Consider the following 6,026-nt stretch of genomic DNA (forward strand, 5'->3'; position numbering starts at 1 on the left):
TGGTAATACCGTGTTTTTGGACACTTGTCATGGTAATACTGTGTTTTTGGACATGCATCATGGTCATACCGTGTTTTTGGACACTCGTCATGGTAATACTGTGTTTTTGGACATGCATCATGGTCATACCGTGTTTTTGGACACTCGTCATGGTAATACTGTGTTTTTGGACACTCGTCATGGTCATACCGTGTTTTTGGACACTCGTCATGGTAATACTGTGTTTTTGGACATGCATCATGGTAATACCATGTTTTTGCACATGCACGTTGGTAATACCATGTTTTTGGACACGGATCATGGAAATACCGTGTTTTTGGACATTCATCATGGAAATACCGTGTTTTTGGACACTCATCATGGTAATACCGTGTTTTTGGACACGCGTCATGGTAATACCATGTTTTTGGACACTTGTCATGGTAATACTGTGTTTTTGGACACTCGTCATGGTAATACCGTGTTTTTGGACACTCATCATGGTAATACCGTGTTTTTGGACACTCGTCATGGTAATACCATGTTTTTGGACACTTGTCATGGTAATACCGTGTTTTTGGACACTCGTCATGGTAATACCGTGTTTTTGGACACTCGTCATGGTAATACTGTGTTTTTGGACACTCGTCATGGTAATACCGTGTTTTTGGACACTCGTCATGGTAATACCGTGTTTTTGGACACTCGTCATGGTAATACCGTGTTTTTGGACACTTGTCATGGTAATACTGTGTTTTTGGACACTCGTCATGGTAATACTGTGTTTTTGGACACTCGTCATGGTAATACCGTGTTTTTGGACACTCGTCATGGTAATACCGTGTTTTTGGACACTCGTCATGGTAATACCGTGTTTTTGGACACTTGTCATGGTAATACTGTGTTTTTGGACACTCGTCATGGTAATACTGTGTTTTTGGACACTCGTCATGGTAATACCGTGTTTTTGGACACTCGTCATGGTAATACTGTGTTTTTGGACACTCGTCATGGTAATACCGTGTTTTTGGACACTCGTCATGGTAATACCATGTTTTTGGACACTTGTCATGGTAATACTGTGTTTTTGGACACTCGTCATGGTAATACCATGTTTTTGGACACTTGTCATGGTAATACTGTGTTTTTGGACATGCATCATGGTAATACCATGTTTTTGCACATGCACGTTGGTAATACCATGTTTTTGGACACGGATCATGGAAATACCGTGTTTTTGGACACTCGTCATGGTAATACTGTGTTTTTGCACACTGTAGAATAAAGGATCTAAAGGATAAACAATGCAGATTTATTTTTACAGCCATATTTGATCATATTTACAAATGAATTCTGACCACAACTGTACATATGTGTGCGTTACATTAACATTTTACATGTAAAGATTTGATAATGATTTGATAGTGCACATGATAATACAACTTTCAGTATGAAAACAGACTAGAAGATGAAGCGCGAGTGACTGGATTCAGCTGCTGTCTCTGATAACGCTGAACCTTGGCGTGTACTTCTGTTATTGTTACTCGGCCCTGTTTGAGCTCATGGAGCGAGAGCAGAGGAAACACTCCGTCTGACAGCAGAAAAACTCTTATCCTCTATTGGTGAAGCTGCACTGGTCAAATGAAGATAAAGACAGTGGATGAGAGGCAGAAGAGCTCGCAGATGAAAGAGGAAAGATGTTCCCATCAGAGAAGTAAAAACACGAATGACTAGCATTATAAAGAGCGCTGAGAGCTCTGTAATGCTCCGTAATGAGCAGATGTGAGAGAAAACCGAATGAACAATTAGGAGAAAACAGGAAGTCGCATCTTTCCCTGTGATGGTAATGATGCACAGCACTGAAAGAGTGTGAATTTAGGTCACCCTGCCTTCCCATCATCCCCCATCCAAATGGAAACAGAGAGAGAGAGAGAGAGAGAGAGAGAGAGAGAGAGAGAGACGTGCTGCAGGAGTGAAGGAGCAGCCAACTTCCTCTCACAATGTCCACTTCCTGTCAGATGCTCACATCTCTGTGATGTTAAACTGGACCCTGAGAGACTGGTTAACTCACCACTGGGGTTTCACTGGGGCTAGTTGTCACAATTGATATACTATAGCACACATACTATTACACTGTATTGCCTAAAGTTTTGGTTTGAGGAGCACAACAATGAGTTTGAGGTGTTGACTCGGCCTCCAAATTCCCCAGATCTCAATCCAATCGAGCATCTGTGGGATGTGCCGAACAAACAAGTCCGATCCATCCCCGTCTCGCAACTTACAGGACTTAAAGGATCTGCTGCTAACATCTTGGTGCCAGATACCACAGCACAGGGGTCTAGTGGAGTCCATGCCTCGACGGGTCAGGGCTGTTTCGGCAGCAAAAGAGGGACAACACAATATTAGGAAGGTGGTCATAATGTAATGCCTGATCGGCGGACACACACGTACACATCCAACACAAGACAAAACAGATTGAACTGAAGGCCTTAAATACAGAAGATAATGAACTCAATATGACCATGACAACCAAACAAAAGATAACACAGTCCTTGAAAATGAAACCAAAACACTGACAAAACATGACAATATATTCTTTATAAAATTTATTTATTTTTTTATTTATTGATTGATTTATATTATTTAATATATTTACGTAGAATTAAATAAATGTGGAGAAGAAACAAATAGAAGAAGCAAAAAATCAACTGTTTTAATTGGTACAAGCACATATTTTTAAGGAAAAACATGAAGAAGTGTTTGTTTTGGCCCCTGGATATGTCCATGTTTGTGCATCTGCATCATAAAGACAGGAAGTGAACTGCTCGTCTTTTCTCACCCAATCCTGTGAGTGAAACGGAGAAGGTTGGAAAAGGACATTTGTGTGAGTGACTCAGCGGTCATTAAGAGCCATTAAACCTCCTCCTCCTCCTCCTCCTCCAGCAGATCCAGGCCTGCAGGCATGACCCACGGCTGATCGGGGCCCCTGGGGACGTCTGACGGAGACCCTCAATGAAAGCTAATCCAGCGTAAGCATATTCATCAGCCCGGCCTGCTGTTATCAGCCTGCTCCGCTTACATTCATTATATGGCTGCTGTGGTAAATACAACACTGAGAGGTACACACATCATGGTAATACAATGTCGTTTGGACACATGCATCATGGTAATACTGTGTTTTTGGACACTCATCATGGTAATACTGTGTTTTTGGACACTCGTCATGGTAAAACCGTGTTTTTGGACACTCGTCATGGTAAAACCGTGTTTTTGGACACTTGTCATGGTAATACCGTGTTTTTGGACACTCATCATGGTAATACCGTGTTTTTGGACACTCGTCATGGTAATACCGTGTTTTTGGGCACTAGTCATGGTAATACTGTGTTTTTGGACACCCATCATGGTAATACTGTGTTTTTGGACACGCGTCATGGTAATACTGTGTTTTTGGACACTCATCATGGTAATACTGTGTTTTTGGACACGCGTCATGGTAATACTGTGTTTTTGGACACTCGTCATGGTAATACCGTGTTTTTGGACACGCGTCATGGTAATACCGTGTTTTTGGACACCCATCATGGTAATACTGTGTTTTTGGACACGCGTCATGGTAATACCGTGTTTTTGGACACGCGTCATGGTAATACCATGTTTTTGGACACTTGTCATGGTAATACCGTGTTTTTGGACACTCGTCATGGTAATACTGTGTTTTTGGACACTCGTCATGGTCATACCGTGTTGTTTGACACGCGTCATGGTAATACCATGTTTTTGGACACTTGTCATGGTAATACCGTGTTTTTGGACACTCGTCATGGTAATACTGTGTTTTTGGACACTCGTCATGGTCATACCGTGTTGTTGGACACGCGTCATGGTAATACCGTGTTTTTGGACACTAGTCATGGTAATACTGTGTTTTTGGACACTCGTCATGGTAATACCGTGTTTTTGGACACTCGTCATGGTAATACCGTGTTTTTGGACACTAGTCATGGTAATACCGTGTTTTTGGACACTCGTCATGGTAATACCGTGTTTTGGACACTCGTCATGGTAATACTGTGTTTTTGGACACTAGTCATGGTAATACTGTGTTTTTGGACACTCGTCATGGTAATACCGTGTTTTGGACACTCGTCATGGTAATACTGTGTTTTTGGACACTAGTCATGGTAATACTGTGTTTTTGGACACTAGTCATGGTAATACTGTGTTTTTGGACACTCGTCATGGTAATACCGTGTTTTGGACACTCGTCATGGTAATACCGTGTTTTGGACACTCGTCATGGTAATACTGTGTTTTTGGACACTAGTCATGGTAATACTGTGTTTTTGGACACTAGTCATGGTAATACCGTGTTTTTGGACACTCGTCATGGTAATACTGTGTTTTGGACACTCGTCATGGTAATACCGTGTTTTGGACACTCGTCATGGTAATACCGTGTTTTTGGACACTCGTCATGGTAATACTGTGTTTTTGGACACTCGTCATGGTAATACCGTGTTTTTGGACACTCGTCATGGTAATACCGTGTTTTTGGACACTAGTCATGGTAATACCGTGTTTTTGGACACTCGTCATGGTAATACCGTGTTTTGGACACTCGTCATGGTAATACCGTGTTTTTGGACACTCGTCATGGTAATACCGTGTTTTTGGACACTAGTCATGGTAATACCGTGTTTTTGGACACTAGTCATGGTAATACCGTGTTTTTGGACACGCGTCATGGTAATACTGTGTTTTTGGACACTAGTCATGGTAATACCGTGTTTTTGGACACTCGTCATGGTAATACTGTGTTTTTGGACACTCGTCATGGTAATACCGTGTTTTTGGACACTCGTCATGGTAATACCGTGTTTTTGGACACTCGTCATGGTAACACTCGTCATTTTGGACACTCGTACATGCATCATGGTAATACTATGGTATATCCCGACAATGTCATGCTTTTATCATCACTGTACCATGGTAGACCTACAGTAGTTTTTCTAAGGAGAGAGAGAGAGAGCGAGAGAGAGAGACTGTGTGTGTGTGTGTAGGCTTTGATTGTGTGTGTGTGTGTGTGTGTGTGTGTGTGTGTGAGAGAGGGAGAGAGCGAAAGAGAGGGAGACTGCGCGTGCTGAGAGAGCGAGAGACGGTGTGTGTGTGTGTGTGTGTGTAGGCTATGTGTGTGTGTGTGTGTGAGAGAGAGATCTCAGCGGCTCTACGGCTACAGACAAGCGTCACACCGACCGACACATCCGCGTCGCTCTTTACGGTGAAACGCGCGACACAGGCCCGAATCCGCACCGTAAACCGACACACACAGAGGATCGTCCGCGTCTTATTATAAGAGGCACGTGAACAGCCAAACCTTTCCAGGGGAAACGAGCGAGTGGCTAATGACAGCGAGCGAGCGACCGGGAGGAAAACGAGGAAAACCCAGAAATAACGCGCGGCTCCGGAGCGACATTACATTCATTCCGAGGTAACGTGTGATCCTTCCATATGTGTGGATGTCAATGTGCATTGGATTGCATTGCTTTCTTCTCTTTATGAGGTGATATAGTGATATAATAACACAGTATATAATGTCTATGCATTAATAGGGTGTCGTTGAATAGGGGAACAGACATGACACCCGATGTAAACCCGGCGCGCGGCCGCACAGGTGCTCGCGCATCTCTCGTGGGTTTAAAGGGCTTTCGAGCAGCTTAAGGACGTTAGTTTATATTCCTATACTCAATTACAGCGCGCAGTGGGTTAAAAATAATGTGGATAAACATCACTTTGAAAGGTTTATGCGACCCTGATCGACGGCGTTGTTGAAATAACACGGATGATGATGGTCTTAAAGGGACAGTTCACCTAAAATAAAAACACTGGCGTTATTTACTCACCCTCATTACGTTTTCTTTCTTCTGTGTAACACAAAAGCAGAAAACTAGCCGAATGTCATGGCTGCTCCGTTCCATACAATGCAAGTGGGTGTGGACTGGAGCTGTCAAGGACAAAAAGGACGGAAAAACCCCAGTAAAGTACTC

At 42.9% G+C, this 6,026-nt stretch overlaps 1 protein-coding gene across 1 annotated transcript in view; it reads left to right on the plus strand.

Annotated features, from left to right (window-relative positions):
- The first annotated feature begins 5,083 nt into the window (after nt 1-5,083).
- Nucleotides 5,084-6,026, plus strand: part of rai2 (retinoic acid induced 2) — a 36,951-nt gene continuing 36,008 nt past the window's right edge. Inside the window, exon 1 of the mRNA XM_079802214.1 lies at nt 5,084-5,470. The gene's annotated coding sequence lies outside the window, so the exon portion shown is untranslated. The remainder of the gene's footprint in view (nt 5,471-6,026) is intronic.

The sequence above is a fragment of the Gobio gobio genome (assembly GCF_949357685.1).
Source record: "Gobio gobio genome assembly, chromosome: 21".
Classification (NCBI taxonomy): domain Eukaryota; kingdom Metazoa; phylum Chordata; class Actinopteri; order Cypriniformes; family Gobionidae; genus Gobio; species Gobio gobio.